We start from the raw sequence: 23,294 nt of genomic DNA on the forward strand, positions 1-23,294 counted from the left end.
GAGAGTGTGCAACACTGGCCTGAACTGATTTTATGCTTTACACTGACCTTGCAATATTTTGATCAGCTAATAAAAAGTTGGTTTCTCAGTGCGCTTCAGATTATGTTGCTGCTGATACTGTGCAGGGAGTAAAAGCGTCCTTAACTTATATTGCTGCTTTCCCCGTGATTTGCAGTGAGCACAATCCTGATGGACACTCTGATGTAGACAGAGGACGAGATGATGAAGAGATGATGACATGCTTTACAGGTGGAGAGTTGTTTTCCGCTCCTCACTTGCATCATTTAAACCGAACCAAAGCACCACAGAGGAAATGAAACAGAGACAAAGAGGTGGTTGAAAGAGACGCAGGGGAGCCAGAGAGAATAAGAGGGCAAAGAGATTAGTGAGGGAGGAAAATTGGACAGGTAAGATATATACAACAAACACAGGAGGGAAAAAAGAGATGAGACAGAACAAATTGGATGAGATTTCATAAGTGGGAAGACAGAAAGTGAGGAAACACTGAGGATGTGGGAGATGAGTGAGGAAAAAAGAAGGTGAGGGAAGAAAGACAATGAAGGACACAAACCTGTGGGGGAAGAAAAGACATCATTACCTTTTAATTTGGAGTATCAAGCAGTCAGAGCAATCATTGGCTCTCAGAGCAACATCCCCTCCTGTACAACACACACATAAACACACGTGTTAATCAGGCCTGTGTATACTTATGTTGTGTATTCACAGTGGCAGGTCTGGTCTAATGATACCCCTACTGATAGTAGGATAGTAGCCTAATATATCACTCTGTCTGTGTGTGTGTGTGTGTGTGTGTGTGTGTGTGTGTGTGTGTGTGTGTGTGTGTGCCTCAGTGATTAGATTACCTCTCACTGCACATTGTGTCAGTGGGACATTTCAGAGATATTGGACACACACACACACACACACACACACACACACAGACTTTGATTCTCACATGCTTTTTCTCTTGTGTCAGCAAATAAAACAGGTAGTGTTCCACTCATATGCAAGAGGCTCAGAGTTTTACACTATAATCTGTTCTCTATCTTGTAATTAAAGAGGTATGACATACTAGTAATTTTTCAACTATAAATTCTTTTTCAATGTCAGTTTTCTTTCTGTGTTTTGTAACATAAAAACACAGCTGTCTTATGGATAAAATAACAGTACTATGCTCATGTTATTGTCATTTGTTTTTATCAGTAACTCTGAGTCACCAGTTCAGGTTGAGTACTCTACTTGGTGGAGGGCGGGCTGTGTGTTTGACACCTGCTACTGACTTCTGTATGTTATTTGCCATGTGCTTTATGCTATCTAAAGATACTGTAGGACTTCCAGATCCAGACTGACAAAAGTAAAGGCAACAGAGTGGCTCCAGCAGGGCTCTGTCCAGGGGTGCAGTCCTATGAACAGCTAAGATACTCTGTTGGAGGACCCAAGCTTTAGGAGTATATATAACAGCCTACATACCTAGGTTTTACCACCTTAGCTTCAAGGTTGTTAGGAGTGTGGTGTCCTGATGGCGGCTGTCCAAGGCCTGTACAAAGCTCACTTTTAGTGTTTTTGATCATCATCTTTGATGTGACTTTGAAATCATGCATTTCCACACAGTCAAATAATTAATAGAAGTGCATCTTAATGAAATCCTAGTGTTGGTGCAAGAATCTGGTTAAAAAGTAGTTAAGCCAACTTCACTAGGGCAGACAGCACCTACTCTCAGCTCACTGTCTGTCCTTTCCATCACCTGTCTCTATTTCCATCAAGGTCATGGTTAGGTGATGTTTGTAAAGATCTGCAGACTGCTGTTGTGTCAGCCTGCATTCACTTGTGTACAATGATACAGCCCCCCAAAAAGTGCAAAGATTTGACTGTCAGAATGAGGTTCGACTGGCTTCTTGACTGATGTTTGGAGTCATTAATGTTTTAGGCCTGGTGTGTAAAACAACAGAATAAGAATATATATGGTGGTGATTATACAGGTAAATTGAAATCCCTGCAGCGCTTTTTTTATGTTGTTGCTGTTGTTGTTCTTGGCGTTGCGAAAATTAGCATAGGAGACAAAATGAAAAGACACATTTCCTCTCACATTACCTCCTTGTCTATCACACCTCTCTCTCTCTCTCTCTCCCTGTCTTGCATTGCACTGCAGCTGTACGAAGGGGCTGAGTTGTCCTCTGTCTCTGTCTCCACACTGTCTCTCTCTCTGTCTGTGTGCGGTCTACATCTTCCTGCTCATCATCATCATTATTATCATCATCATCCACCTGAATATTACTATCTGAAAAGTTCAAAAAGTGAGCTATCTGTTTTATAAAAGGATACTCTGTCTTGTCATGAATATGTCCCCTTGCCACATTTTCTTCACTGATTCTTGGTCAAGCAGCTCTCTAAAGGCTTCTGACAGATGTGAAAAATGCAAAAACAGTAAAAGTTTGGAGTCAGTGTCCAAACATGAGACACAACATGACGTTAAATTCATTTTAAGATATGTGATAATATCAGATGAAAAAAAAAACAATTTATTGTGCAAAGGCCTTAAATCTGCACCTTTTTTACCATCTGCAAATTTGGTGAACTTTGATGCACAAACTTGCACCATTAACCAATAGCAAGTCGTCTTGACAGTGACAACCTTTGAGGGGACAGAGAGCAGGAGTGTCCAAAACAGAAGAAGCTATTTTGGCTTATTAGCTGTGTTGCACCTTTCACTCTCACTTCACTTTTACTTATACCTCCTCTAAGTATTGATTGTTCCAGAAAAGAGGAATGGTTTACGGTTATAAGAGGGTGGTACAAAGCAGCATTATATACTTTGCATTAACCGTGTGAACCTGTCTCACTAGAGACTGTGCTAAACCAACCTGTTAACAAATTTGCTCACTGACTTAGCAAGCTTGCTTGCGCGACCAGCTAGCTCATAAAGGTGCATTGTGTGGGATTTTTTGGCAGGGCTATTGCCAGAAATCGAATATGATATTCATGATTGTTTTCTCTGTTATTATCACCTTTAACTCCTCTTGCATGGAGTCCGATATGACCGCAAAGTTTCTACATTAGCCCAGAACAGACAAACCAAACACTGGCTCTAGAGTGGGTCTTTCACATTTTTATTTTCATTGAAGTCCATCGAAGGTTCTCTACACACAGGGCAAGGGAAGGGGTACTTAATCTCACGTGACCAGCCTCCCTTACTTCGGAACGGGAGTCTGGGGACATTCATCTTTTGTTTTGTAATAGAAATAGGCAGGGATATCCAGACCTCATGACGGCGTTGCCATAGGTGCGACACTTGTGTTACATGTAACAGAGATGTTGCAGCTCTGCAATATAGCTGAATCAAATGAAATCATATCCATTTTAATCTCTTCTTGCGATGCACTGAACACTTCCTTTTCTGTTACTACGGACAACAATTCAGGGAACAGCAATTCCGGTGTAGGCGTGTGTAAGGCAAAGCTAATCAGCCGTTGGTCGAGGAAGTACGGAAGTACACAGATTTGGATTCAATCACATCACTGCCGCTGGGAGCCAGTGCTAGTTCTGTTACAACGTTCCTATGGGAATGTCCACAGATCACAGTCAGCCAGCGTGCTGACGTCATTGGCGTCTGTGTAAGAGAGTAAGGGGTACTCTGATAGTTCCAATCTGCAACTGCACTGCTAGATGTTATTAAATCCTACACACTACACCTTTAAGCCGTTAGCTCACCAGCTACAGCACTTTACCAGGTTCTAGAGCCAAATGTTTCACAAAGAAAAGTACCACTTTCTGGTGTAAGCAGGCATTTGGAAGGCAGCACCTGTTTAAATCATTATAATTTAGTTTCTGAAAAAAATGTCTGTTTTTCTGTGGGTTTGGTGTGTTTGATGAACTCTTTGATACTTTTGAAATGCCAGAAAGCAGAACTGTAGCAAATGTAGATTGAAATCATTGTAATTGAGAACGGAACACATTACCAAAATCATTCAGTTCACCCAAAATTGACCAACAACCTGAAAGTTGATCAAAACGGTTTCATCATGTTTCTACAAATTGTGGGACTCATTAATCACTAGCTCATCTGCATTTGTCTATGGCTGCTCCCTGCATGGTTTGATACAGTTGACTATTTCTAATATCAGTGCAAAAGCTGAAAAGTTTCCAAAGCTGTTTTATTATGACCTTTTTTAGTATGCCAGAATATCACACACACACACACACACATTTTTCTCCCCTGCTTGGCTTGATGTGTAACTTGGCCTCCACCTGCACATCACCATCTGTGAAATGTTTGTTTAGAGAGCATGCAAAGTGCTTTAAAAAAATCAAATGAAAGCAAATGTCGAATACACATAAACTTTACTGAGACAAAAACAATAAGCCACCACAAGACAGTTCACAAAGAGAATACAGAGGATAAACAATACAAGAACTTGAATGAATGGCCATGAAGGAAAAGCATGACTAAGCAACTAACTTTTAAAAAGTCATCTAAATGTTATTATGACATTATTATTTTCAGATAATTAGCCTACGCCCCCAGTGCAGGTTGTGCAAAGAAAAAACAGCAAAGCAGAAGGTGCTTGTTCCTGACAGGAAGTTTGAAAGTGACTCCAGAGTTAGAGGATTGTAACACGACCCACCTCCTGCCCCTCCTTTATGCAAGAAAAGTTTTATGAATTAGGAAACAAGTTAAAACTTTAATGGAAAGCTCATTATTCACTGTACCTTTGCAAGTCAAAGGGTCAAGTAGTTGCACAATGGTCCATACAGAATGTACATACATAGACAATGCTATGTTAAGAATGAGAGTAACGTACAGATTATTGAGGTATCTGAGTATTTGAATCAAAAAAAGTTGTGATGTAGAAATGCGTCTTTGAAGCTGCACTAATCAATACTGTCATATAAACAATGGGAAAATGACTTTGTGAAAGAGAAAGGGCTGCATGTATAGACAAAGCCACAGAGAATTAACACCAGCACTGCAGATTCCCTCAGCTCTGCAGAGAATTTTAGGCTTTTTCAGCCTATTGGTTTGGTATTCTACAACAAAATGTATATTTGTGGTTCAACCCTGCATCAACCCTTTTTTCCAGCAGCAGTAGAATTATATCAGGGAAAAAATGCATCTGGTAAACCCATTACTCACTACACTGTATGCCCAACAAACAGCAAACAAAGTTAGAGACTAGGTGGTGAACAGATGGAGCATTTATTTGCTCAAGAACCAGAGATTTCCATTGGGAGATAGTGGAAACCAAAAACAAAACTAAAAGGAGAGAGAACTAAAATGTACCTATGGACAAAAGCCAAAAATGGTGTGCACCAAAAAATATTTCAGGCTTCCACGTCACCATGTGCATCGCTAATTTCCTGTCTCCAAAATGTTTGTCAGCATGGGTCAAAGTTTCTCCCATCAAGTTAGTTTTCATAGATCACAACTTTTGCGTGGGAAGTGGCGTACGAAAAACATTTGCCCAAGATCTGGCACAGACAATCATGGTCCCCAGATGATGAATTCTCATGGCTTATTTATGTCCCCTAAACTGTGATCTAGCACTACTTGAAGGTTGATTTGATTTGATTTGATTTATTTTTTGTTTTAGAATTAAATGTCTCAGTTGTTGGATTGATATTAAATTTACTGTAGATATTCATATTTCCAACAGGATGAATTGTAGAGACTTTGGTCAAACACACAAAGTACTTTCACCCAGGAGACTGCTGTTGGTGTCACGTGTGATACTAAAAGTCAGCAATGACTTATAGTGGTAACACTTTACAATAAGGTACACAAAAAAGAGTATTTAGTAAGGAACTAATGAGGAACAAATGAGTTACTAACCATTAGTTAATGGTCAGTTCTTGAGTAATTCCAAATCAATTGTCATAGAGTAGCTAAGTTAATGATTAGTTAAACTGATAATGGCTGAGGGAACTATTCATTTTTTGAGTACCGTATTGCAAAGTGTTACCCTTATAATAACTCTGAAATGTAGTAATTAACATCTCACATGACATACTTGATTTTATAATAGGTTGGTAACGGACGTACTTATTTCAACCCAAACCATGATCTTTTTTTGAAACCTTACATGTGCATTTGTCATCTAAACCTAAAAAGGAACTAAGCGTTTGTTGGTCTATTTTGAAAAGAGACTGTATGCATGTTATGAGCTTCCACTGTACATTTCATGTAGAAAAAAAGAATTGGATCAGATTTTATTTTGAAAAGACAGCATGCATGGGACAAGATGTGTCATACTTTACAATTCTGTTATTTCTTTTTTATTTTTAATAACATGATCTCATATGTTATTCTGATAAATAAACATAATCAATGTTTTACCATCATGATAACTGCCATAGTGGAAAGAAATAAGTTACGGCACAAACAGCAAAAAACCCCATGTTGCTAAGGTTTGGAATGCACAGTCATGAATTATGCTGAGCCGCATGTTAATAGAGATCAACATCTTTTGTTAACTTTGAACAGTCCATTACCTTTTGGGGGTAAAATGGAAACTGTTTTAACCAGGTGTTTTTTAGTGTGCATGCTGAAAATGAAAATAATATTGTGAGGTAATTGTATGCTAATGTGGGCGAAGGTGCCTGGAGGGTAAACGAGTACACAGGAGGAGAGTCAGGAGGTGAGTTCAGGAATCAGCTCCCATCTGCTGCAGCACTTTAGAGGCCGTGGACTTTAACACTGTGGACAAGAAAGGACAGGTGCTGGAGGTTAGAGACGGGGGGCACAGAGCATCTGTATTTGTATCCAAAAAGAGTCAATTTATTTGTGTGTGGCGTACGTGTGTGTATGTGTGTGTCAGAGGGACAGATGCTAACGTAGCGGGTGCACCGTCCCCTGACAGGTGACAACTCTAACCGCTTTGAAAACCTTATGGCCAACAGAGCAGGGTCACATTGTTAGTTAAATACTTTCTGATTCTCCGGGGCGCTCACTTTAACCTACCTGACGTGCCGTGGGGACACTGTTAATTAGGTTCTTCAGGAAGTGCTGGCAGCTCTTGCATTATGTCGAGGATAAAAAGCCAACATTTCAGGCCTGAAAAAGTCAGCCAGGTTTGCCTACAAATTCAGTTTAAAGAAACACAATGTGGTAACATGAGCCTTATTGCACATAACTAGATTATTATGTACATGTTAAAGGAACCACTGTCTTATGTTTCTGCCGTGGAGACACAGGATCATCACCTTTCACGTAAAGAAAGTTAGAGGCACCTTACTTGCAAAACTCTAAATGTTTATTGTGGTTTTGGATGTGAAAAAAGGACAAAGATAAAGAAAACAGAATATTCAAGATCCAAAATTACTCTATTTGTCCCTAGGGAAATTTGTCTTTGACATAAAGGCTGCCGAATAAAAATACATTAATAGTGCAGAAACAGATATAAAGTGCATAGCACACACAAAGGCAGACATAAAGTAGGTTCAAATACGTGCAACACCGCCCCTCATTTCACACCCTCCTTATGTCCTGAGTTAAGTAGATTCACTGACAGAGAGATGAGCTTTTATACCTATTCCCGTATTTCCTCCTGTATTTAATTGGACCCTATAGATATATAAGATAATAAGATAATATATAAGAGCAGTACAGTAAAGACAGGTACAGTCAATGTGCTTTTCCTCAGGGAGCACTGAGTTGTAACAGTGGAAGATTTTCAAAAAAATAAGTGAAGGAAAATTCTGACAAGACACATTGTTAAATATAAGTAAGAATAAAATGAACCTGCAAAAGTATGATAGACCAAAATGTAAACAAAAATGTGATTGTGTTTTTAGAAGTTGGTGTCAATAGCATTTCATCTTTCATTTGATTTCCATCCAACTTGTCAGTCTCCACTCCCAGTCGTTGAAAACACATGGCCTTAGGCCAAACCGAAGGGCATTGCTGACAAGGACGTGAAGATGCTTTCATCACTCCCCAGGTTTGCTCGGAGTAAATGGATAAGTGCCCAAAATTTGAAAGCAAGTTCTTCTTTCACCTTGGCCGATGATCAGTGTAGAAAGGGTTTATCTCCTTGGAAGAGGTCCAGTGGATGCCATTTTGTCTAACACTCTTGCAAGAACATTCCCCCATAACAAGGTAGAGGTGGCTGGCACAAATCAACCACTCACACACCAATAATGTTTGCTCGTTCAGTCTGCAGGGTGCTGCTGAGACAGGCTGCAGAGCCAAAAGCAGACCGGAGCAGCCAAGACTGAATGATAAACTACAGAGACAGTCATTTGCTTAAATATTAAGTCAGGCCCATTATTTTAACCCTTGTCCTGGGCTGAGGGGGAACTAACACTGCTCCCAACAGCAGTAAATCATTATAAATCGCTCTGCTCCTTTGACAGAACATAGACAGATAAAGACAGCTGCTAAGGCTTTGACAGATATGAATCACTGGAGCTGGTGGAAGCCTCGCTGCTCTAAGTTTAAGGAATATTTCAACACTTTTGGAAAATATAAAGTAACAGTTTGTAGTCACTTATCTATGAGGGGAAAAAGGTAAGATAGCTGGCCTGGCTCTGTCCAAAGGTATCAATATCTGCCTACTAGCACCGATAAAGCTGATTAATCGGTACAAAATCCAAAGGACAGAGTTATGTTTGGGACTATTTCTTGGGCAGGTGCAGTGACTTTTGACAGGACCAGGTTAGCTGTTATTGTCTTTTTCCAGTCATTATGCTAAACTAAGGTAATCAGTCAAACTGGCATTCCTAAAATGATTGATGTGTGCACTGGGGTTGCCCAAGATCAGATAAAATTGAACTTGTTGCACTTAGTTTCCATTGCATTGCATCCACTCTAACTGATTTCTGTGGGGGAGGGGGATATGATTTTGATTCCCAAACCAATCACTAGAGACCAACTATATCTAACTGAATCTAACATCATAATAGGTCCACACTGATGCCATGCCAATGTTACCGGCCTCAAGCCTAGGGGTTACCTGGGCCAGTAGCTATTTTTGCCACACAGTCCTGGGAGGTCTGTGAAGCAGTAAGGAGCAGAGACAAATTATTCATCTGCGATCAACTCGAGCGCCATGTTTATTCTGCCCATCACAACCAAAAATCCATTACAAAAATATTCTTCAAATTTAATAACAACTCTTTTAACCAAAACATATTTCTGTATCAAAAATAAACATTTTACCTCATAATGTATTCTGTGCCTTCATTCACTGCTGGCAACAACAGTTATATTCCAGTCACATGATGTACATATCAACAAACATTCAAACTGGCAACAAAATACTCAGCAATATACTTTACTGTCCATCTATGTGAAAGTAAATTGTCCAAGTGCCAGTAATGTAGTATCAGAAATGCTTGTATGTACTGTATGTTGAATACCACTGCATATTTGCAATTCAAATACATAAGGATAATGACACAATAAAACATTAACAACAAAACACATATACATATATTTCCCTCTACTCTTGAAATTCTTCTGTTTACATTGAGGCAAAACCACATGGTGTCTCTACAACCTTTAATGGCCCACAAACTGCCACAACTTCACTGTAGTTTCAAAAAAAACCTCATGAACTCAAAACTAAATACTTTTTACCAAAATGTAATACTCATAGTGTGTTGTATTTTTGTACCTTCGAGGTATGTGCCAAACAAACCACAAGTATTCTTTCCACACTGATAAAATGTAGCCGTTTGCGCTAGATAGTGGACAATAGGAGCTAGCATGAACAATACACTTTACACAAAACAGTTGACCAACACGGCCTTTAAGTGTTTTTTTTTTTAGCCATAAGCCTGTCAGAATATTTATCTAACATCTACTTCATGTGTTAAATCATTTCAGGTTGCCTAAACCTCATTTAATATTCCTGTGAAGCAGTAAGGAACAGAGACAAATTATTCATCTGCGATCAACTCGAGCGCCATGTTTATTCTGCCGATCACATGACCACACGGGCTTGAGTTGTCTGTCCCCTACTGTGCCTGGTCTTACAGCGACGCCTACTGTCACAACAAAATAGCAGCAACATTTATCCTAAATGTTAAGAGGGACTGACTCATGTCTGTGATGAACTCATTAATAAAGAAATCATTTATATATCCAAATACATGAAAAAAATAATAGAGGGGGGTCAGTTTTTCTTTCACTTATTACAATGGCCTTTTTTTCCAACCCTTAACACCAACATACTGGTTTTGCTGGGTTTCTAAGAGTGGAGTGGAGCAAGGTAAAAATTAAAAAAAGAAAAGAAGTTGAGCGATCTTAAGAAGACATGTTGATTTAGAACAGCCTCGATAGCAGCGTCTATCTTGTCTAAAGTGGTTGCCACTGTTGCTATTACCCCATTATTGGTTCGGCCAACCTTGTCTCACAACCACCGACTTTCACCCTGGTGGCCGTTGCTCACTTCCTGTATGATTTCAAAGTCAAACCCTGTTCTTTTTTTCTAAACCCAACCACATGCGTGTGTCGGCTGTGTCCAAGAACGTCAACGACCAATGCACCCAGCAGGGTACCTTGCACGCATTATGTCGACGTGGAAAGTCCATGACCAAACACTGATATGTGACGAGGTCGGAGTGTAGGTGGGGCTGATTGGGTAATTGTTAGTCAGTTAGTCAGTCGTCAGTTATTGGGTATCGTTAGATGAATCAGTGGGTCCACAACATTACCACGCCGGCTTATACTTACACTGAGTAGACGGAGTCTATACAGTATTTGACAGTTATCACAGCTGGCAGATACAGCAGATCGACTGCTAAATTTCAGCAGTGAGAGCGCCGTCTATGTCACCACAACCACATGGCCCATACAAACACAAACAAGTCAAGGGAGATTCATAAGACAGAGAACTGATGAATGTCATTTAGGCAAACATGAAATAATTTTGTGAACATTGCTGTCCATGCAGTCAACAATTTATTGACTAGGGAAACTACCATGGCTTTTGCCCCGAAGGCTGACATTGCTGTTTATTTTGTCAGCTGACAATGAAGTGGTTGCTGCTGCTGGCTGACGGATAACACTCCATTTAAACGGCTTTCCCAGTCATCGCCACGTTATTCTGTGCACCTGTGCGGTGAAAAGGAGCAGACCCAGTCAAATTGGTGGAGTGGGCAAATTCAAAGTTCTGGACCCAGAAAAACACAGGAGTATAAGACATATCAAATAACTAAAGTCAACAATAAAATTCCTTCAATTTTGATTTTACTAAACATTCTGTGATGACACACAAAGAACAGGCAATTTATAAACCGTAGTCTCTATTTAAGATGGCAAACTCTGTGTTGGTTTGTGCAAAGAGAGGCGGGGTGAAATAGGCCACATGCTGCGGAGCTGTAATAAGATGTTGCCTGAGAAACGGTTATTTTGGTCATGCCCATAAAACTTACCCTACTGAAATGAAAACTTTGTTTAATTATTTTTCATTTGCATAAAGTATTTTTAAACGCACATTCCACCTAAAGAGTTCATGAATGGTCAAAAACCAGAGGAGCTGCTTGTGGTCCCAGTGGTCTTAACCACATTTATAGTTTTATTTTTAAAACCAGACTTCGAATAAGCCTGAGGACAAAAAAAAAGTATATAGATACTTTTTGAAAAGTTTTTGGTCTGGATTATACTTTTGTAGAAGAACTTTTGCCTTTACCAACACTGGGAGAATAAGAAAAAAAGCCAAGGGATGTCATGGTCCTTGGACGGTCATTCTCTGCATGTTTGTGTGGATTTTCTGGGAGTATCTGTGGATGAATCTTTGCCTGTTCCTGTCTGTATGTGTGTGTGTGTGGGTCCTTTTCCACACAAGGCCACGGTTCAGTACCCCATCTGTGTGTGTATACTGTAAAAGCAGGGAGATGTAGTGCAAATATCAGTATGTGTGCGTCTGTGCGGTCATGACAGCTAATCTGTGAGCAGATGTGGTTTTTGAACACATACACACAGTAAATCAGTTAAATCTTGCTGTCTGTGGATGATGCATGACGCCACTAGAGGCACATCACTCACTCTGTCATGACATGCGTTTGAGCCAAAACATGCTCACAGAGATTTCTCCTTTAAACTTTTTCCCTATAGATGACACAATAACTCTCTGAACTTGATGTGAGTGTTTGTTGTCCAATTTCATGGATTTTGGGGGAACCAAAATGGGAAGTCAAATAAAGACAGATTTTTATGAAACAGAGTCACGAAACTTTGTTAAAATTAACTGCAACATCTTTCCAACACAGCCTTTGCAATAAAGAAGCCTATAGGCTGCCATGCTCTGGTGCCATACAATGTTCCAATGGCTCATAATTCAGGAGCCCCAATGAACCACAAATGTCCCATTGGACCAAAGGCCATCTATCTGACGCCCAGTATCATGACTAATACCCATTGCCTCGAAGGGCCGTTTTCCAATGGCACCCTCCTTAACAGAGGCACATGGCTAATTATTATACAGAACTATGTTACCCGACCTTCCTACTATCATGAAGGCATGACCCGCCCTTTGCCTCTGATTGGCTTACCCTAAACTTAACCAGTCTCACTCCTTATGCCTAAACCTAACCAATTAAACCAATGAGGGCAGTGCGTACTAGCCAGTCAGAGGCAGAGTGAGATGGGTCATGTCCAAATATCTGATGATGTCATTCTGCATAATATTAGCCAGGTACTTTTTGTCCTTTTTTTTTTTTTTTTTTTTTTTTTTTTTTTTGAAATACGTCACTTTGAAGCAATGCAGTTCTTTTCAGGATACCATGCTGTTAGACAAATGGGGTTTTGGTCCAGTGGTACATTTTTCAGACAACTGGGGCTGCAATTTATGAGCCGTTGGAACCATGGGCAGTCCCCCATGCTCCACTCACTCTTTTTGCTCTACCTTTTTGCTGTTGCCACACTACTCAATGTAAAAATGACTACATCTTCACTGCTGCTACGTGTAAATAGCCATTAATGGTCTCATCCCAGTATCCCCCAGTCAGTTCTGAGCAGGGTTTATGACTCTTGCCTGACAACTTTATATCACTTTCATGTAATGGAATAATTTCTCATCAAAAAAAAAAAAAAAAAATGTGGCAGAAAGACAGGCCAGTGTTAACACTGTTTTCCTGGTCCTGGTGATGAACCTTCTAAACAGTTCTGATTTAGTTCACCAAATTTCTACCTCAACGTGGCACGAGAAAAAAGGTCACAACATCACTATGTCAGCTGGTATCATCATCGAGGAACCATGTACAATGTGTCATGGCATGGTGGTACTGCAGGAAAAGTCATGGGATCACTGAAGTCATCAGGATTCAGCCTCCAGGCACCACTGACATCTGAACCAAATTCCATGGAAATCCATCCAGTAGTTGTTGAGCATTTCAGTATGCACCAAAATTGCACTGACAGACTGTTGCTGTAATGGCAGTCCTACTAGCATGGTTAAAAGGTCACCTTGTCAACCAATGTCCAGGGTAAAAATCCTTTGGGCTATATGGCAGACTATAAGGCTAAGCCAGTCACCTCACATAATATAGTGCTACATGTTTCCATGACAACTAAGTGGCTACTGTGTCTAAACTGCAGTGTACAATAACTGCCCACTGTGTCTGCCAGAAGTATAGCTCCTTTAAAGCTCCTTTCAAATAACTTTTAAATAGAGGGACGCTATTATAGCAAGTAAAATAGCTGCCTAAGCTAATTCACAGCTAATGTTAGCCATCTGTTTACAGCTTTGAAGAACCAAAAATGTTGAGTAGCCTCAAATTTGTGTTCAGTTTATTCCCACAATGACACAGATGTAGTCAGGTGTGGCTGGCTGACATGAAGCTGGTTGGCAAAATTTAATCAGAAAGCTTAAATTAAACAGCTGTGAATATTTAGTTACAGTTACTGTGAATCTATTGTCTTTTACCATCATTACAGTTTTCCATGTAATTAAGCTAGTCAACATATTTAAGTGCTATAGACTTGCTTGAGTTTCTTGAAGGCGTTTCACCTCTCATCCAAGAGGGTTTTTAAGTTCTAACAGGCTGGTGTGGAGTCACAGACTTTAAACCCTGTATGGGTGTGAACCCTTACAGTCGTTGAGGTCACATGAGGTCACGTGTGTCTTCAAGAAACTCAAGCAAGTCTAGTTGCCTACAAAATAGCACTAAAGATTACCATGACCTGGATGACTGAGAATCTTCATCAACAGTCTTCTCAAAGGTTGTGATGTGAAAGTATATGCATAAAGAGCTTAACCTAGGCAGTGTTTGACCATTTTTACACTTAGTCATAATTTCAAGACTAAACCTTGTTAGATTAAAATGTGTTTTGACAGTATTATGATACTTCTTGTCATTACTGTAGCCCTAGAGCAATAAAACAATTGCACGTATATAATATTGAATGCAATACCGAATGTTAGGTAGCTGTATAATTAGCAAAACAAGCCAGTCATTACTAAAGAGGAAGACAGGTAATTCAAATATAAGGCTGGATTTTTTTTTTATTTTTCTTATTGTTAGCAAATTCCAAGAGACCAAACCAACAAAGAACTGGTCCTACTTTACATGTATAACATGCGCATGCAAAGCCTGATGTCTTATTGCTCCATGTCATATAGCTATGTTGTTGAAAGATATTTTTTGGCCATTTTGCCTTTAATGGACAGGACAGGTAAGTGTGAAGGGGGGATGACAGGAAGCAAGGACCACAGGCTGGATTTGAACCTGGGCCACTGCGGCGACAGCCTTGCACATGGGGCGCCTGCTCTCCCACTAAGCCACCGACGCCCCATACAGCTATGTTGTTGTCCAAAACTATTGAAAACACATCATTGAGCCAAACTGTTACACTAAGACTGTCCTCCTCCAAAATACAACATAAGTCATTTTTAAGATCAGCTTATTACAATCCATATTAGGAATTTGTTAGGTGGTGACCTCTAGTGGTCGCAGTAATTCTGATGGGAGATAAGGAGGAAGTCAGATGATGTAAAATAGTGAGCAACAAAGTGGACAGATTGGTCAAAAAATACAGGACTTTCATCCAGAGCAAAAGTGGTTGTGTTTCATGGGAAACCAAAGGTCAACGTTTGGCTATTTTAACTATATAACAGAGGATGTGACCTAAGTCATGTATGTTTTGTGACTTATAAATCATACATCACATTACCTTATGAACGGATGTGCTTATTTTAATCCAAACCATGATCTTTTTTCTAAACTTAAGCATGTAGTTTTGGTGCAACTCAAACTGTTTCACAATGTTAACCAAGGTTTAAGATTGCAACCATTAATGGTCATGTATGATGTTGTTTAGGTACAGCACCATAAAGGGTGCTACTTTAGAAAACATTCCTGTGGGTTCCTATTAAAAGGTGGGAACAAACAACTTACTGTATGTGGTCATATGAGTTGGACAGTTAACTAGGTTGGACTAAGTGACATGGCCCCTCATTAATATGAACACTGACAAACTGTAGTTTGCATGCATGTTTCCACTGAAGGTTTATTAAGCAAGAATTTGCATGTATATGTTTACAGTACCGTTTACAGTCAAACATTTTGATTCACTGTAGGCTCAGTTTTTGATAAATCAAAAATTGGAGAAACATAGTTTTTGTAGGACAGTCTGAAGATGCTCTGTAGCAAGTTTGGTGTCAATTGAGCAAAAATTGTGGGAGGAGATAGGTTTAAGACGTTTTACAGTTTTTGAAAAAACAGAGTGATGAACTTCATAATTTTTAATAGGTTTAAATGTACAAAAGTTTCTTCAGTATTAGGGCTACATTTTGATGAAAGTTGCGAAGTTGTAGCATGTATGGTTGATTTGTTATGAATTTTCAAAGTTTTGAACTTTAGACGCTTGCTGTAGCGCCACCATGAGGACTATTGGCTTGAGTTTACAGCTGAGGATATCTGGCATGAGACTGGACCTTTGTGCAAAGTTTGGTGAGTTTTCACCCATGGGAAGTATGATTTCCTCGGAAGAAGAAAGAAGAAGAAAAAGAAGAATACCTAGGATTACAATAGTGTCCTGGCAGTACCAGGCCAGGCCGGACCCTAATTATACCATGTCACCAGTATTAAAAAAAGTTATGTACTATGTGAAAAAAAATGAGCTTGAGGCTGAGAGTGACAGAAAGTCAGATATTGTAAGACTGACTGATACACTGTTTTTGACTTTTCATTTTATTTGATGATAATTAAGAAAATATATGATACTATAAAAAACTTTAACTGATCCCAAAAAGGCTTCGTTTGTGAGATTTTTAAACCTATTGTACATTATCCATGCACAAAGCATAAAAACACCTGCATCCTCTAATGATGTATTTCTCCTCAACACAACAGAACACTTCCCTAACATGAAGCATCTTTTGAGTTCTGTGCCGGTTTCCTAAGTCTTCTGTGGTCTGTGTCTCCCCCCGATGTCCCAGTGTAAGGCGGTGGAGCTGTCAGTGTTAGACATGGTCTGTGGGTTATCAGTGCTGGAAGCTGCTATCCAGCGCAGGACGGGACAGTTAAGCAGACGGGCTGACAGGCTGACAGGTGTCAACTCTACGGGATTCAGCCTGATCCAGACCTCTCACTCGCCACAGTGCTTCAAGAACAGGTGGCTCACGCTGATATATCACACACACAGCCATGTTCACGTTGAAACACACACACAAACACGCCATCAGAAATACACGCTCCCTCAGAGGCACGGATGCGTATACAAGCAAGCATGAGCGCACAGGCATCAGTGAGCATGCATGTGTATTCATGTAAGCACTCAAACTGATGTCAGGGGAAAATGCACTCTTACCAACAGAAATATAAACACTTTACACTGCATTATACTGAAACTTAATCACATATCAACAACGTTAGCCACACACACCTTGATGGATGACACACTTGCATGTCTCGGCAAACTAATGAAGACTTCTGTATCCCCTTAAGAAGCCCCCTCTTGTTTGTGCACCCATAAATTAAAGTGAAAATGAGGTGGTTACTGTTCTTACACCCTTTTACGTGCTTCTAAAACAACCACAAAAACAACTAAATCAAAGATTGCTTGTGAGATCTAAAAGCAAACCAACATGTTTGAAGGATGAAAAGTTAAAGAGGAACACACTTCTCACTAAATTACGATTCCTTTCACTGTACATATAATCACATAGATTCTTGTTGGTATAAGCAATTAAAGGTGATTTTTCCAACACGCTACTGTGTGTAAAATCTGCTTCTTCTGCTTTAATTTGCTTGAATGTGTCTGCTTGGATTTGAAAGTTTGTTCCAGCCGATTTCTCTCATCCCTTCCTGACAGTTACGGAATACTCAATACTCTGAGATCTATCATGTATGTTGTACAGTCAAGGTTGTGTGAAGATTTATCTGGGTGCTGTCCAAAACATTCTAATATATCAAGGAGGAGAGCAAGTTAGAAATAATAATCTATTGGAAATGTATGCGCTGATTGAGACCCAAACACACGCCTCTGACCGGGCTGGCCATGAGGAAATACTGGCAGGGGGAAAACATTTTCAAAAGTGGGCCCCTCATCCACACCTAACAAGGGTCCCTATATGTTTTTATACTTCTTGTGAATATCATCCAGTTAATAATATTTGCACATGTATTTTTTATCTACTTGTAGACCTTGATTTCTGGACCTCCAATGAATGATAATGACAGAAAAGTCGAATCAAGCACTGATAGAGGAAATTATCATAAGGTATGAAATCATACGATCAAATCAGGGTTGAACAAATTTTTTTTTTCTTCATTTATTCATTCAGTCTTGAGGAATATTTTAATTATTGGTCAAATTGTGTGCAGAGCTGAAGAAGAGTATATGGCTGTCAACTCTCAGTTTTCCACTCAAACCCAATTTATGTAATTACAAGAATGGGTAATATTTAATTACATCATTCTGAAAAATGGCAATATTACTTTTCCCCCTTGCCAACATTTAGTGTAACTTTGGAGCATTATTTGGCCCCCTTTCCGTCTGTCAGATTGAATTTATTTATCATGTAAATACATATAAATTGTATTAATAGTCAATAGTATTAATTGTCAATAATTTAAGTCATTAAGTAAATTGCTGTATTTGATCCCATTTAAGGGTCAACAATACTTTTTCATGGGCCCCAGTTGGCTTTGGGCCAGGGTCATTTGCACCCTTTGACCCCCCTGATGGCGGACTTATCTCTGACCCATCACTCTCATTATGATGACCCATAGCTAATGGTCAAGTGTGAATTTTATTGATATGCAGAGTTAGCTGGCTGACCACAATAATGCTTGGGTAGGTGAATGTATGCATATGCACCTGAGTTTAAGATGAATCATCAAAATATTTTACAGGAAGAAAAAAGATGGGATAAAAAGATGTCTATTTGTTTATTTAGACATATATTTGTCAGAAACCAAACTACAACTAAATAGTTCAGACAGGACTATGACTTGGAAACTTTTTATATTATCATTATTATTTCACAGTGTCTGACGTATTTAAAATGCCATATTTAAACCAATAAGGGCTTCCTGTAAGTAATATAGTACAGCAGTGTACAACTAATTAAATGCACCGGAAATGTGTAACAAAAGAAACAATATTATTGTTCAGTGATAGTCAAGGCTCCAATTAATATGAATGTGACAGCAGCAAAAACAGTCCACCCGTTTAATCTCATATGCAGTAACTTACGGTCTTGAAAAAAGTTTTACATTTTTTTTCTTTCAGTACTTTTCAAAATAATCCACCCTGACAAGATATTTTACTATCTCATTCCCCCTCAAAGGCGCCTTGCATGCAATTATCCAACGCCTCACTGTCCCCCTAACACAAGACATGCACACACATACAAACACACACACTACTTTCATACCTTCTAATAACCAAATTCAACTAAATGACAACTCAGTGAAAGCTCACCACCACTGTAATAAAATGGTGTGTTCAATCACGCTCGTTGACTTCACACAGCTTCTTTTCCTTGTGATGTTCAGTGTCAGTTTAAAGGGAGAAGAAAATAAACAGTTTTCTGGAAGAGTCATCAGCTAAAAATAGAGCAGTAATTGGACACAATGGAGTGGAAAAGGACGGGAGATAAATATAGGAGGGGCAGAAGGAGAGTGATGATGCAAGGGTAAGAAAGACGTGTAACAATGTGCAGTGGACGGAGAAAAACAGACATGCTCCCACTGAACGTGGTCAATAATCAGTGGGAGTCCATTTGGCTTCTGTGGGATTACCTCGTTTTATAGACCTGCGTTTTGTTATCTGTTCTGCAACAGGAGGGCTGTAATAAGGATGCAGAAAGGCTGTGTTCACGCAGGATATGAAACAGCTGCAAAGCTGCTGGGCTATTTGTCCCAGAAGCATATCTCCCCATTCTTCCAACAACTTCAACCAGCAGAATAAAACTGGCTGTATTTTGGATGTTGAATGCAAATGCTGCCTCATTCTATTACAGGCAACAGTAAAGACTGTATATGTATATGAAATATGAAAATAAATATTTCAGAAAATAATGAACTCTGAAAGTAACAGCAATAATGTCTAAGTGTCTTGAACATTCTGAATGAAGCTTCTGTGTTGATGGATGTGGAACTAGTTAAGTGACAATAAAAGCAGCGGATGAATAATAAGCGAAAAGAACAATTCCTTCACCAGATATTGAAATGCATATTTTGGCCACTTTGGAGAAGTTTGGAAGACAAAAAATGCCCAATACTGCTTACTAATCGCCTTGTAAAACGAAAGTGCTTTTACATATTTGATCAAGATTTGTCTTTTAATTCTCATTTAAAACAAACCTCACGGACTGCATTTTTTCATCTGCGTAATATTGCGAAAATTAGGCCTATCCTGACCCGAAAAGATGCAGAAAAATTGGTCCACGCTTTTGAGGCTGGATTACTGTAAACCTCTATTATCAGGTAGCTCTAGTCAGTCCTTAAAAACTCTCCAGCTAATTCAGAATGCAGCAGCACGTGTACTAACAGGAACTAAGAAACAAGATCATATTTCTCCTGTTTTAGCTTCTCTGCACTGGCTCCCTGTAAAATCCAGAACTGAATTTAAAATCCTACTGTTAACTTATAAAGCTCTAAATGGTCAAGCTCCATCATATCTTAGTGAGCTCATAGTGCCATATTATCCCACCAGAACACTGCGCTCTGAGAACACAGGGTTACTCATGGTCCCTAAAGTCTCCAAAAGTAGATCAGGAGCCAGAGCCTTCAGCTATCAGGCTCCTCTCCTGTGGAATCATCTTCCTGTTACGGTCCGGGAGGCAGACACCGTCTCCACATTTAAGACTAGACTTAAGACTTTCCTCTTTGATAAAGCTTATAGTTAGGGCCGGCTCAGGCTTGCCCTGTACCAGCCCCTAGTTAGGCTGACTTAGGCCTAGTCTGCCGGAGAACCCCCTATAATACACCGGGCACCTTCTCTCTCTCTCTCTCGTATCCTATTACTGCATCTTGCTAACTCGGCCATTCTGGATGTCACTAACTCGGCTTCTTCTCCGGAGCCTTTGTGCTCCACTGTCTCTCAGAATAACTCATATCGCAGCGGTGCCTGGACAGTGTGATGTGTGTGGTTGTGCTGCTGCCGTGGTCCTGCCAGATGCCTCCTGCTGCTGCTGCTGCCATCATTAGTCATTAGTCATACTTCTACTGTTATTATACACATATGACTATTGTCACGCATGTATACTGCCAGATATTAATACATACTTTCAACATATTGTACCACAGTAGCCAGAACTATAACTATAATATTATTACTTTCAATAATGTTGTTGTAAGCTACTGTCATTACCTGCATCTCTCTCTCTGTCTCTCTCTCTGTCTCATTGTGTCACGCGGATTACTGTTAATTTATTATGCTGATCTGTTCGGTACGACATCTATTGCACGTCTGTCCGTCCTGGAAGAGGGATCCCTCCTCAGTTGCTCTTCCTGAGGTTTCTACCGTTTTTTTTTTCCCCGTTAAAGGGGTTTTTTTTGGGGAGTTTTTCCTTATCCGCTGTGAGGGTCTTAAGGACAGAGGGATGTTGTATGCTGTAAAGCCCTGTGAGGCAAATTGTGATTTGTGATATTGGGCTTTATAAATAAAATTGATTGAATTGATTGATTGACATATCAACCTGAAATTTGGTACACTTGTGAGAAAAATGTGATAAACCTATTCATTTATTTACTTATTTATTTATCTATTTATTTTTACAATTTTATATTTAGTAGGGCTGTGAAGCAATTTAAAAAATCTAATTAATTACATGCTCTGTAATTAATTGATCTAAACTGATTAAGTGAATCATCAACTTCTGGTATGAAAGTATTTTAAAAATTTCAATTCAAATTAATTTTGGCAGATGTGTCATAGCAAAGCTGCTGGATTTTGGACACAATTGTCCCCCTTGTCCTCTGCCACCCAAACTGGTCTGCAGTCCATTTTGCAAGGGAGTTAGTTAGTCGATCACAGGCAGCGTTACTCAGTTTGGTGTCTGAACGCCTGGTCGAGTGTGGCTTGACGAGGCTGGCTACTAGTGCTAGCATCACAGGCTGCGCCAGCTCAAACCTCCGGGTTTGCTGCTAAATGCATTGCGCTGAGGTGATATTTCAGGCTTGAAGTATCTAATGGTACGAAAATTCAAATACAAGAATGGTGCTCCTATCAACAGTTCCATGAGGGTGTTTTTAAATGTAAATGTTACATTCTTAGGGACCAAGCAGCATCGTCTCGCCTGCCTCCATCATGTGATAAAGCCACTGTGGCCTTCAATGATGCATCGGGTCAACGGGCACCACAAAACGCAATTATTAAGCGTTAACTTTCTAAATGCGTTATTTTTTCTGTGATTAATTAATAAAAATGAATGTGTTACTTTGACAGCTCTAATATTAAGTTAAGCAGATTCACTGTAAAGACAATGTGAAAACTGTGTTTTTACTTTTTTAATGTGTATTCGCTGTTCTATATTTTTACGAAGATGCAAAATAATAACCTATACTACTCCTAACCATGTTTCTGTGATGTTTACATGAGAAGTTATGATCATTAACGCTTTTTTTTTTCTTTTAAACTTTTTTCGGCTTCTTAAGGGGGATATAACAGAAAAGGCTTGAGAACCACTGCATTAAATAGAGGTATGTATAAATATGCCCAAAGTTGCACCGTAGAAAGGGGTTTAAACAGAAATTGGCAAAGAAAACTAGGAAATAAATATTCATAGAAGACAAAAACAAAAGAAAAACAGAAGGAATCATGGTTGAGCTCCCCTGTCTTGTCTTCAGCCAGCATCTCTTGACACAGATTTATAAAGAAAATGTCCTCCACCTCCACCTTTTACTTTTTCTGTCTAAGAGTGGTGCAAAAGGTAATGAGCTATTCTAAGAGAAAGAAATATGCAGAGGAGGTATTACAGTGGAGAAAGTATAATGTAGAAATACAGATTGTGTGCCTCCAGTCTCAGTAGTGAGATAAGCACACTATGCTGCATGCTGTGCTGTGCTAATGGGCCCCATTCTTCTACCAAATACAATATGGCACATTTATCCCTCTAATAAAACACCAATTAGATCCACTTTACTGAACAGCCTGCGAGAAGTCACAGAGATGCAGATAACTGTGGAGCACAATATATGGATAAAACACCACTTTCAAAGGAAGACATACGGTTAGAAAATGACTGATAGCTATATGTGAAACTATATTCTACTTTCTTGTGTGTGTGCAAAGGGGCTTATCAGTGCAACAGTTGAATAAGCTGTAATTCAAGCTTACCAAGAGTCCACCACTGATTACAAAGTGGGAATGCAATGACTGAAATCCTTCAGAAGGATTCAGACAGCCCTGACTCTGACTCTAGGTTCATTTCAAGTAAGAGAGTGCAGAGATCATGGTTGGATTAAAATATGTTTGTGACGAGGGGTGTTCCATATCATCTCGTTCACATTAATACCAGTGTAATTTTTAATATGATATGAAAAATTCATATTGTGATACTCGCGATATTTCAACTTGCTGACATACTGACATCATACTGTTACCCATGGCAACAATAAGCATAGCTGGAAGTGAAATTATTACCAACTGTAAGGTGGACATATAAAACTATGTCACTTGTTTTGCTGCAATTCTATGTTCTTAAATTAATAATAAAATATTACTTTTACTAAGTTGTCACATCGTTAGTATATCATTATCGCACAAATCATCTAAAATACTGTGATATTATTCTAGGGCCATAACGCCCACTAGCTGTGGCTTAGAGGTAGAGTGGGTCGTCCACCAATCGGAAGATCAGCGGTTCGATCCCGGGCTCCTCCAGTCTGCGTGCTGAGATATC

This window comes from Epinephelus lanceolatus, chromosome 7 (genome assembly GCF_041903045.1).
Source record: "Epinephelus lanceolatus isolate andai-2023 chromosome 7, ASM4190304v1, whole genome shotgun sequence".
Lineage (NCBI taxonomy): Eukaryota > Metazoa > Chordata > Actinopteri > Perciformes > Serranidae > Epinephelus > Epinephelus lanceolatus.